At 45.8% G+C, this 12,500-nt stretch overlaps 1 protein-coding gene across 1 annotated transcript in view; it reads right to left on the bottom strand.

Annotated features, from left to right (window-relative positions):
- Positions 1-12,500, bottom strand: part of LOC115102444 (plexin-A2-like) — a 313,165-nt gene that overhangs the window by 113,193 nt on the left and 187,472 nt on the right. The gene's annotated exons all lie outside the window — the stretch shown is intronic.

Raw genomic sequence — 12,500 nt, 5'->3', positions numbered from 1 at the left:
AATGTATAGGAGGAAACCCACTTATACACGGACTATACAAAACTAATGACGTAGACTGGGAAGGTGAATCCACTGTCCCCTGTTAAATCCTCTTCAATCAGTGTATAGGAAGGATTTTGAAGCCTTGAGACCATTGAGACTTGAATTGTGTATGTGTGCCATGCAGAGGGTGAATGGGCCAGACAAAAGTGTTAAGTGCCCGGTGCGTCAAGAACTTCAACGCTGCTGGGTTTTTCACGCTCAACAGTGTCCCGTGTGTATCAAGAATGGCCTACCACCCAAAGGACATCCAGCCTACTGTGGAAAGAATTGGAGTCAACATGGTCCAGCATCCCTGTGGAACGCTTTCGACACCTTGTAGAGTCCATGTCCCGGCGAACTGAGACTGTTCTGAGGGCAAAATGGGTGGGGTACAACTCAATATTAGGAAGATGTTCTGTTTTGTGTGTTTTGTACACACACAGTGTACATCTGTAACAGCAGCAGCTCAGTGTATCCCTCAACACTTCATTCATTTGTGATTGTATGGCGCCTAGACCATCTAGTGGTGGTAACCGGCTGCGTAACAGGTTGCCCATTATGTTGAGTGTGGAGCCAAGCCATAGAGAGAACCCTGTAGAATAGAACAACAGAGGTGATCGAAGGGAACGTAGGAGCCAGTAAGATGTCTCTCGCACCTCATTATGCTGGTCTCACACACTGCCAACCAACCGAGGAGTGCAAGGGTCAGCACAATGTATCATACGCCCCCCCTGCCCATTAACCACATGCTGACTCATAGAAACCACAACCGAGACGTTGCCATCATTCTGATGGTGAGTTTTCCCACCCAGTCTCTCTTTCTCTCGCTCTGTTCTCTTCTCACCTCTCACTCCACCTTTCCCTTTCTCTCTCTCGGTCTCTCCCTCTGTCTCTATCTCTATCCGTCGCAAACACGGTCTGCCATTTATGGTTGCTACCCCGTTTGTCAATTTCACAAGTCTGTTTTACGTCAATAATGGCTGAAGGAAATTATCCTTAATGTGACTTTTCTTTGGAGAGAGAGGCAACAAAGCATGAAGAGAGGCAGGCAGGTAGGAAGTGAGGCAGGAAGGAAGCGGGGCAGCTAGGTAGCGAGGCATGTAGGGAGGCAGGTAGGGAGCTAGGCAGGCAGGGAGGGAGGCAAGGAGGGAGGGAAGCAGGGTGCTGGGCAGGCAGGCAGAGAATTAGGAAGGCAGGGAGGCAGGCAGACAGGGAGCTTGGCAGGCAGAGAATTAGGAAGCCAGGCAGGCAGAGAATTAGGAAGGCAGGGAGCTAGGCAGACAGGGAGCTAGGCAGACAGGGAGCTAGGCAGGCAGCGTGTTAGGCAGACAGGGAGCTAGGCAGACAGGGAGCTAGGCAGACAGGGAGCTAGGCAGGCAGCGTGTTAGGCAGACAGGGAGCTAGGCAGACAGGGAGCTAGGCAGGCAGGGAGCTAGGCAGATAGGGAGCTAGGCAGGCAGGGAGCTAGGCAGGCAGGGAGCTAGGCAGACAGGGAGCTAGGTGGTCAGGGAGCTAGGCAGACAGGGAGCTAGGCAGGCAGGGAGTTAGGCAGGCAGGGAGCTAGGCAGATAGGGAGCTAGGCAGACAGGGAGCTAGGCAGACAGGGAGCTAGGCAGACAGGGAGCTAGGCAGGCAGGGAGCTAGGTGGTCAGGGAGTTAGGCAGGCAGGGAGCTAGGCAGGCAGGGAGCTAGGCAGACAGGGAGCTAGGCAGGCAGGGAGCTAGGCAGGCAGGGAGCTAGGCAGGCAGGGAGCTAGGCAGACAGGGAGCTAGGTGGTCAGGGAGTTAGGCGGGCAGGGAGCTAGGTGGTCAGGGAGTTAGGCAGGCAGGCAGGAAGGAAGGGAGATGTTGAATGTACACCTCATGGTGGAGGTACAGGCCGTTCAGACAGACCAAACCAGAGCGGCCATTAAGCTAACAAAAAGCCCTGCATTGATTTTACTGTGGGGTAAGGAGGAGGGGAAGGGAGGGAGAGTAGGAAGGAGGAGGGGGGGAGGCGGTGGAGAGGTATTGTTGCCATGGTTTCAGGAGACAGCCATTATCTGTGTGTAGTTAAAGACTGACCTCTTGGCTCTCTCATTAGATGAAGTGCATGCTTTTGAATGTTGACTACAGTACACCCCCTCCTCCCTCACTTCCCTCTCTCCTCTCCTCTCCTCCCTCTCTTCTTCCACTAGCCTTTCATTCACAGCCCTGCCACTGCTTTGTGCCGGATCACTCAGATTCCTGAAGGGGTGGAATGCACACATCCTTATAGTTCAGGCCTATTTTTGGGTTGAATTACCCTTACCTTGAGTTGTGTCTGAAGGGCCATGGTGACAGAATCCACAATAATTCACTATTTAGTCCTGCCACAGCCAGGAGTTAACATTGTCGAAATGAATGAATAGAAACAGCCGAACAGATGTTAGCAATGCTGCTCTGCAAGCCCAAACTTCCTCAAAAGCACTGCAAACTAAGTTCGGTAGTTGTGGAGGTTGCAGGGATGTTTTTAAAGTGCACAACGCTGAGATAATCTCTGGAATTTTGTCACGCAAAACTGGAACCATTCCGTCATGTAGTTTCACAGCCGCATCTGTTCCTGTGGTTTGCTGTAACATGGACAGTACAGTTGAATTGTATTTCATTGGGCAATCAGATACGGACCAATTACCAGAGCTGTGAACACACTCGCCGGTGGCTTGATGGAACTATCAGTGCATTGGAATAATCTGATATTACTTCAAGAGCAACTCTTTGCGAGTATTGACGCTACCGAACTTAGTCTGAAGTTTGGGCTTGCAGAGCAGCATTGCTAACATCGGTTCGGCTGTTTACATTCATGAATTTTGACAATGCTAATATGCTAACTCCTGGCTGTGGCAGAACTCATAAGTCATAAGTCATGGCTTATTGTGTATTCTGTCAGCATGGGGCCTTCAGAACACAACTCAAGTATAGATTTGGCCTGAACTTTCCCTTTAACACACAAACCCAGGCACGGTCGCACACACACAGTGTTAGTTTAATGGGGCCTTTATTAATAGCTCCTCAGAGCAGCTGAAGACAGTACAGGCAGCACTACAGCAGGTGGCCATGGCTGTAAACCAAGCCCTGTCCAAGGTGCTGAAGTAGAACAGACCTCAGTCAGTTAGTCAGCACTCTCTGTCTATCTACTGCTACTGATGGAAATCCCTGCTAAAGTCGGTTCTGTTGTTCACATTCATGAATTTCGACGATGCTCCAGCGGCAGGAGTAAATGATGGATTATTGTGGATTCTGTCACCATGGGGCCTTCAGCCACAACTCAAGGTAAGGGTAATTCAACCCAAATATAGATTTGGCCTGAACTTTCCCTTTAACACACAAAACCACACAGACAGCACTCTCTGTTGATCTACTGCTACCGATGACAATCACTGCTAACATACTATGTCTAGACTATGTACATGCCACATATAGAATAACATGGTGGCTGTGTTGACCACACACACAATCAACACAAACTGGAATGCACAGACACACTATACACACACAAAGAGCAGTCGTTGGATTGTGGTCCTTTAGGTCTTCTACCGCTGCCTGCCCTCTCAGCCTCCCTACAGTTAGACAATTACGCTGTCATATCTGCCACAGCAGGGTCCCCAACACACACGCACATACTCTCTCTCTGGCCCTGACAGTGGAGGTTTGGAGGGGGTCTGGCTGATTTCAGATCCCTCCCTCCAAGTACCATGTTTAAAGACAAGGGGAGTGGAGATCAAGACATCTCTATAATGTGCACGTTCTCAGGGCTGTGACGGTCATGGTATAGACGCACATTTTCTCCTCTCCTCCGCTCCTCACTGCATGTGCTGCCATAGAAATAGAATGAATAGAAGGGGAAGCCTCATTCAAGTCAATGATGGCATAATGGGTAGACTGGCGGCCATTGCGAGTGGGTTGTGACGAGAGGGAGTACAGCTACGACCGGAAGTGAGCTTTCATAGCAGGTTAGCTGAGCATTTTAGCTAACCCTAACCCTTTTCCTAACCTTAACCCTATTCTCCTAACCTGCTACATGAATTATCCTAACCTGCTGCGTAAGTTCTCCTAACCTGCTATGAAAAATACACTTCTGGTGGTACCTGTATTCCACCTAGTCAGAACGTTGCGAGTGTACCCATAAAGCACGAACTACAGTATGTGCTAAAATAGGTGCTGTGATTTGTTGAACTCAACTGACATTACAAAAAGCCACATCAGTTGGCATCATTAGAATGCACCATGAAAATGATTGCCCATGCAGCCATAGATGCAGTGAAGGAGTCAATGGAACACAGACGTTCCACTGACCATATTGGTGCACATTCATCAAATCTGTCATGATTCATGTATTGTAACTGGCCCATAATGTGGTTACTTATGTCCGATTTTGATATATTTGGCATGTAGAAGTCGTCCCTTTTTAGGTTTTGAAGAAGTGACTGCGAAATACTTTCTTCCTGTTTGTTTAAGCTGGTTAGCATAGCTAGCATAGAGAAACCTGTTTGTTTAAGCTGGTTAGCATAGCTAGCAAACAGAAACCTGTTTGTTTAAGCTGGTTAGCATAGCTAGCATACAGAAACCTGTTTGTTTAAGCTGGTTAGCATAGCTAGCATACAGAAACCTGTTTGTTTAAGCTGGTTAGCATAGCTAGCAAACAGAAACATGTTTGGTTAAGCTGGTTAGCATAGCTAGCATACAGAAACCTGTTTGTTTAAGCTGGTTAGCATAGCTAGCATACAGAAACCTGTTTGTTTAAGCTGGTTAGCATAGCTAGCAAACAGAAACCTGTTTGTTTAAGCTGGTTAGCATAGCTAGCATACAGAAACCTGTTCGTTTAAGCTGGTTAGCATAGCTAGCATACAGAAACCTGTGGCGGTAGCCAAAGTCATTTTTATCTGTAGTGAAGTTGATCGGTGATGATGACACGAACATGTGTTGGGGTTGACATCCGTACAAACATTTTACTTATATTTTCACCTCAACATAGTGTGTAATGCACATATAAACAATAGCCTAAATGTAGGATCATTTTGCTGGGGGGCAATGAGGGAACTCGTGATCTTTCCAACACGGCCCCCCATGCATTTCCATGGCAATTTCATTGTTTTGGTCGAGTTCGATTGACCTCTACCACATCTATTATACCCATGAGTTTACCAGTCAAATTGCCAGGGTTAGAGGTTCTATGTGGGCTGCTGCAGCATTGTGGGGGGTGTTGCCTTGGCAACCAAATACTTGTTTAATAATAATTTATATTACTAGCTTGTATACCCACAAAGTCATAAACCCCACCCATTTCTACAATTTCTCTTAGAATTTAAACCTAAGCCTAACCACACTGCTAAACATATGCCTAACTTTAACCTTAAATTAAGACCAAAAAGCTTATTTATTTATTTTTTGCCAATTTTGACTTTGTGGCTGTGGAATCTGACTTTGTGGCTACAGAAGCAAGTGCAAACCCAACACCTTGCTTGTTCCAGCAAGGAGCAACAAAGTTTCATCACATTGTTAAAAGTCATTTTCATTGCAAGCTAAAGCGTACTGTTAGCTAGCTCGGGTACATTAGCTTGCTGGCTCGCTAGCTAGCTAACGTTACATGTATGATCTGTGTAGTAATATTATTTGTATCTCAGAAACCCATTTGCATTGCTAGTTATAGTCTAAAATTAGCTAGCTAGCTAACATTAAACCTAGTTAGTTAGCTTGCAGATTCATACTATGGAATGTACTGCATTGTGGCTAGCTATGACAATCAGTATGTATTGCTAGTAGTATGGTTTGGGATTATGGTTTATTGTTTAGCTAGCTAGCTAGCTACATGTCTAAACAAAATACTCCACTTTGCCAGATGATTACATGACCCATAAAGTTAGACCAGGTCTGTCTGAGGGTGATTACGGCCATCTATTGTATTTCATGAACATGTGTACATGTCTAAATAATAGTGACCCATCCACTTAGCTACATGTGGCTGGGGGGTGGTTATAGCATTTCTTTCACATGACCCATTCATTTAGACAAGTGCATCATGTAATAATGACAAAATATTTCTACAGTATTATTATCTGGACACTTTCGGTTTGGATATTGCTACTATGCAAATATGCAAGCAACCATTTCAGTGTACCGTTGACACCTTCTGTATCCTGTGCATGTGACAAATAAACATCGATTTTATTTGATATAGTAATGTAATGCGATGGAGAGGGTAATGTGAAGAACAACCACTTGCACCAGAGTCAGATTAGGATATAGGCCACGGACTAGAGTGTACTCTTACCTGGAGTTTTTTCTTCTTGTAGGCTACTACTTTCACCACTTTTAGTCCTGAAATCTTTGGTTGTTTACTACGCTACTTTACTCACTCTGTTTAGCACATGGCCTCACATGTGAATCCTTAAAGAGATGGGTGGGGCTAATTCTTAAGAGGGCGTGAATGATGCGGAATAGGTGTCGACAAAGAAGAGCTCTGCAGTAGGTGTACCAAAATATTCAAGAGCCATACTGTCACGCCCTGACCTTAGAGAGAGACGTTTTATTTCTCTATTTGGTTAGGTCGGGGTGTGATGTGGGGTGGCCATTCTATGTTCTATTTTCTATGTTTTGTATTTCTTTGTTTTGGCAAGATATGGTTCTCAATCAGGGACAGCTGTCTATCGTTGTCTCTGATTTGAAACCATACTTAGGCAGCCCTTTTTCCCACCTGTCTTTGTGGGTAGTTAACTTTGGTTGTGGCACATAGCCCTTAAGCTTCACGGTTGTTTTTGTATTGTTTATTGTTTTTGTCGGCGTCATCCTAATAAAAAGGAATATGTACGCTCAACACGCTGCGCTTTGGTCTACTTCATTCGACGGCCGCGAGAGTGGGGTTACAAGTTTCAAAGCAGAATTACTTTCCCATTGTTCCTCAACTGCAGTGTATGATATACAATTTTGTAGCTCCGAGTCTCTACTTTTATCCAGCGTAAAAAAAAAAGATTTCAATGTTGCTATATAAGATTGAATCGAGGTGGTCGGTCACACATATATTTTAAACAGTTTTGGCGTATTTCACTTTCATGACGCTCTTCATTCGGAACCGTCGGTAACACAGTAATTGTGCCACAGCCCTACGTTCTCTTCCTTTACTGTTATCGGACAAAGAACAACCAGAACCCTAGAAGGGGAGGGAAGAGTTAAGATGAACAAAGTCAGATGGAAGTGAAGGGGAATGAACGGATGGAGAAAGAGGGAGATAGAGACACTGTATGTATAGTGAATATTTAATGGTGTTTTAATACAACAACAGATCCACCATCCACAGACTAAGTAGGTGTACATCCTTATCTGTTATGTTACAGGATGGGCGGTCTCCTCTCCTTTATCTGCTGTCTGTATTGTCTGCCTTAACTGCTTGGATGGACACCTGCTTGGGGACTGTCTTGACTGCTACCCATGTCAATGTAAATATGTATGTACGGAGGCAGACAAAATGCGTACAACTCCCAATGCGCTCAGATCACATCACACTGCCATTTTGAATGAAGAGTGATTACTGAGAACAGCCCTGTGCTGTGCTGCTGTGCTGGGCTGAGCTACATGCTAATTCCCCCCCCCAGAACACCCAGATATTTGTGCAAATTAAGTGTTTTTCTGCTTCCTCCCTGATGCGCATGAATATCTATTCAAATTGAGGCGGCGGGAGAGAAAGAGAGGGGGGAAGAGAGGGGGAAGAGAGCCGTTCAAAGAGCCTAACTGCAGCAGAGATGTTTAGCTATTCAGGCTGACTCGTGTTGCAGAGGCTTGTGTTGAGGTCTGACCAGAACAGAACAACACTCCTGAGTTCAGCACTGAGGTCAGGAAAGTATTGTTTTGTGAGGTTCCCCGGGCATTGTGGCTTCTGTAGTGTCACGCTACAAAACAACAACAACAGCACAGAGACTGGTGATGCATTTCTGAGGCACAAAATGGGCTTGTGTGGTCTCTATGTCAGAGAGGATAGAGAGGATCGAGAGGATAGAGAGGAGAGAGAGGATAGAGAGGAGAGAGGGGAGAGGAGAGAGAGGGGAGAGGGGAGAGAGGATAGAGGAGAGAGAGGAGAGAGAAGATAGAGAGGAGAGGGGATAGAGTGAGAGAGAGAGATATGGAGAGATGGAGAAAGAGGCGAAGTGAGGGAGAGAGAGAGAAGAGGGCAGGAGCAAGATGGACAGAAACAGAGAGATAGTGAGAGTAATGGAAAGAGAGATGGAGGTGTGTAAAGATAAATGGCAGGCTCGCTAACAGGCTCCAGTAAAGAGGAACCAGATCTTTATTAATAATTGGCTTATGAGTAATACAGTAATTGGATCCCCTCCCCCTCTGCCCCTTCCCCATATCTCTGGCTGTAAATGAAACGACAGAGGGAGGGAGGGAGGGAGGGAGGGAGGGAGGGAGGGAGGGAGGGAGGGAGGGAGGGAGGGAGGGAGGGAGGAGAGACTGGGCGTAAGATAAAGTTGACATGATCTTGGCCTGGTTTCCATATCAAACCCATCTCCATGGTAATAACAATGTGATAGGTAAATATGCCATCATAATGAATAATAATGGTACTGACTCAGATAGTTACATGGCACTATTGATATGTAGGGCATGTTGTTGATCGATATCTCATTAACAGTTGATTTGGGAGGGAGATTGATGCAGTGTCAGTAGCACCTAGTGCTGACTGTAGAACACACTGTTAACCTGGCCATTAGACACACTGAGACACCCTCAATGGCCCAATACAGCCATTATCATTACCTGCCCCATTGGGAAACTACTCAACATTTTATGCTTTCTGTGCTAGAGATGATTCAGTACTCGTTAGTGAGAGGCTACTGCAGTGTTTCCCAAACTCCCCCCCCCCCCCCACGTTTGTTTTTTTACCCTAGCCTAGCCCTACACAGCTGGTTCCAATAACCAACTCATCATCAAGCTCTGGTGTTTGGAATCAGCTGTCTTGTGCTAGGGTAAAAACCAAACTTGGGGGGGGGGGGGGGCGAGTTCGGGAAACACTGCAGTAGCCTCTCACTAACGAGTACTGAATGAGCTCAAGCACAGAAAGCATAAAATGTCCACTAGTTTCCCAATGGGGACAACAATTAGGCAGGTGATGATAATGGCTGTATGGGGCCATTGAGGGTGTGTCAGTGTGGGCTACTGTACAGTGTCTAGGATGTCACAAAGGCTACTGGAGTCTATAGGACTGCCATTAAAATCATGATGGGCCAAGACAGTAGCCATGTGCTAAACTCCCTACTGTTGCCAATTAGCAGTAATGCAATAAAGACTGTTTAATTAGACCTAATGTATATCAGACAAGAGGATTAGAAATAGGAGCGCTATAATTTAAGAAACACTGTTTAAACACGGACCATGTCCTAAATCAATTCCTCTGTAATAAAGATTTGGGCCAAGTCCCAAACCCCTGACGGAGGGCTTGGTAATGTAGTAAGACTGTGCATGGCTTGCCAGGGTGCTGAACAAATCAATGGACAGCGTTTACACTAATCACATTGATTTGTGGATGTGGTGGATGGATGCTGCTCTGGTGGTGAAGGAACAGAGGTTACAGGGCGGGAGAGATGGGTGGATGGAGAGAGAGAGAGAGAGAGAGAGAGAGAACGAGAGAGACAACGAGAGAGAGAGAGAGAGAGAGAGAGAACGAGAGAGAGAAAACAAGAGAGAGAGAGAGAACGAGAGAGAGAGAGGGAGAGAGAGAGAGGGAGAGAGAACGAGAGAGAGATAGAACGAGAGAGAGAACGAGAGAGAGAGAGAGAGAGAGAGAGAGAGAGAGAGAGAGAGAGAGAGAGAGAGAGAGAGAGAGAGAGAGAACGAGAGAGAGAGAGAACGAGAGAGAGAGAGAGAGAGAACGAGAGAGAGAGAGAGAACGAGAGAGAGAGAGAGAGAGAAAGAGAGAGAAAGAGAACGAGAGAGAAAGAAAGAACGAGAAAGAAAGAACGAGAGAGAGATAGAACGAGAGAGAGAGAGAGAGAGATTGTAAATTCATCTTCAACCCAGGTGGTACTTCAGCTGGGCAGTGACAGTGCCAACTCCTACACTACAGCTGATGCTCTGTGGTGCCCTGTACGACATTGTGAGGGGGTATATCTGCAGATAGACAGACAACATCCCATCACCAACAGTAGTTTGTGTGTCTGTGTGTTCGTGTTTATTTTATTTTACCAGGTAAGTTGACTGAGAACACGTTCTCATTTACAGCAACGACCTGGAATAGTTACGGGGAGGGGGCCACAGAGAGTCAGGACACCTGTGTAATGTCCCATCCGAAAGACGGCACCCTACACAGGACAATGTCCCCAATCACTGCCCTGGGGCATTGGGATATTTTGTAGAACCTCAGGAAAGAGTGCCTCCTACTAAGCACTCCAACACCACTTCCAGCAGCATCTGGTCTCCCATCTAGGGAGCGACCAGGACCAACCCTGCTTAGCTTCAGAAACAAGCCAGCAGTGGGATGCAGGGTGGTTTGCTGCTGGGATGTGTGTGTGTGCCCACAGCTTTTCCCATCAAAGACTGAGTCACGCTGTGCAGAGGGCCTCATCCTTCAATCGACTGCAGCCGCCATGCAAACACGCCTCTGTAAAACAATGAGCTTTTTATGGACTGAGTCAGAAAACGAGGCCTCATCCAATGAGATCCTTGAACGGACTAAGGAAAACAAGGCTCATCCAATGAGGTCCACGGACTGGCTATGAGCCTGTCTCTGCCTTACATAAACGTGACATAATGCTGTGTTACTGTACGCTCGCTGATCTACTCTCCTCCAATTAGTCTACCCTGCACTTTCATCAGCACCCTTCATTCTGGGTGATCCCTCCCCCCTCCTCCTCATCCTCCACCCTTCCTCAGCCATCACATCTCCTCTCCAGATCAAAACCAGAGTTCAATCGTGACAAATCAGACCATCTATGTGAAGCTAGCCACATTAAGGATGAGCCACAATAATGGACTTCTCTGATTCAAAATAAAAGTATGGAGGGCCTCCCGGGTAGCGCAGCCACTGGTTGGGCAACAGGGTTACGTAGCTGCTAGCTATTTATTTTCATGAACTCATGATGTTCAATTTCATTAGGCGAACAACAAGTGGCAACCTAGCTAATTTTTTTCCCCCCTTTATTTAACTAGGCAAGTCAGTTAAGAACAAATTCTTATTTTCAATGACGGCCTAGGAACAGTGGGTTAACTGCCTGTTCAGGGGCAGAACAACAGATTTGTACCTTGTCAGCTTGGGGGTTTGAACTTGCAACCTTCCAGTTACTAGTCCAACGCTCTAACCACTAGGCTACGCTGCCGCCCACTTACAAGGATTCTTAAATCATTGCTAAGAATAATGAAAATGACTGCAGGTTCTACTAGTCATTGTTTTCAGGCTGGTTGTATTTGTGCTAGCTAGGTACCAAGCTAAAGTTAGCTACCCCAGAAGTTGCGGTCGAACAAATTATGCTTTATTACCAATGCGGTATTGTAAACACATGGTTCGTGGCCGGTGTTTGCTTGTTTGCAGACTTTTTTGTCCAGCTTTGACAGTGCTACTGTATCTTTTTTGACACGCAAAGACCCAAATGGCGTTCCATGGTATGTATGTCGTGAAGCTAATAGCAGTGACGCTATTACTGTTATAACTACATAACTCCTATACGCTATAACTCCGGTAGGGCAACATCTGAAAAATAGCGCACATGGTAGTGTGTACCGGTGCTCGACCAGTCGGCGAAAGCCAAGATCACCCACGACAGAGAACAGTTGATCGTCGAGGGCAATGAATTCCATTATCTTGGCTTTAATGGATTTCGCCTTTGAATTGTCTCGCTGAAATGTTGTTACTCTTTCAACTGCTCGACTGCTCGATCTACACAGCAGACATTGTGGGCTAGGTTAGGAACGCTGTGGTGTACGTGTAGTTCAAAATCTTACATGGCTTTATGACTTCGAAGTAATAATTACTTGTAATTACTTCGCCACCATGGCCTATTTATTGCCTTACCTCCCTTATCCTACCTCATTTGCACATGCTGTATATGGATTTTTCTACTGTATTATTGATTGTATGTTTGTTTATTCCATGTGTAACTCTGTGTTGTTGTATGTGTTGAACTGCTTGCTTTATCTTGGCCAGGTCGCAGTTGTAAATGAGAACTTGTTCTCAACTAGCCTACCTGGTTAAATAAAGGTGAAATAAAAAATAAAATAAAAAATGAGGTAATGTACCTGTGCTATATTTTTTTTAACATACACGGTACCTTTGACATTGTTTTTTTAACATTGTTGTTAAACTAGACATCTAGGCATTTTTAGCTAATATAGGCCGATTCCGATATGTGCATCCCTAGCTCTGAGTGGTGAAGACGGTTGTCAGACCAGGTCGCCAGTTAACCAACTGCTGCTGGTCCATTCAGGGCCAGGCAATGTGAAAGAGATGATGAGCTTTCTTTGAACTGCAATCAAAAC

The sequence above is a fragment of the Oncorhynchus nerka genome, linkage group LG20 (assembly GCF_034236695.1).
Source record: "Oncorhynchus nerka isolate Pitt River linkage group LG20, Oner_Uvic_2.0, whole genome shotgun sequence".
In the NCBI taxonomy this organism is placed as follows: Eukaryota; Metazoa; Chordata; class Actinopteri; order Salmoniformes; family Salmonidae; genus Oncorhynchus; species Oncorhynchus nerka.
This window is presented reverse-complemented; position numbering and strand designations above follow the sequence as displayed.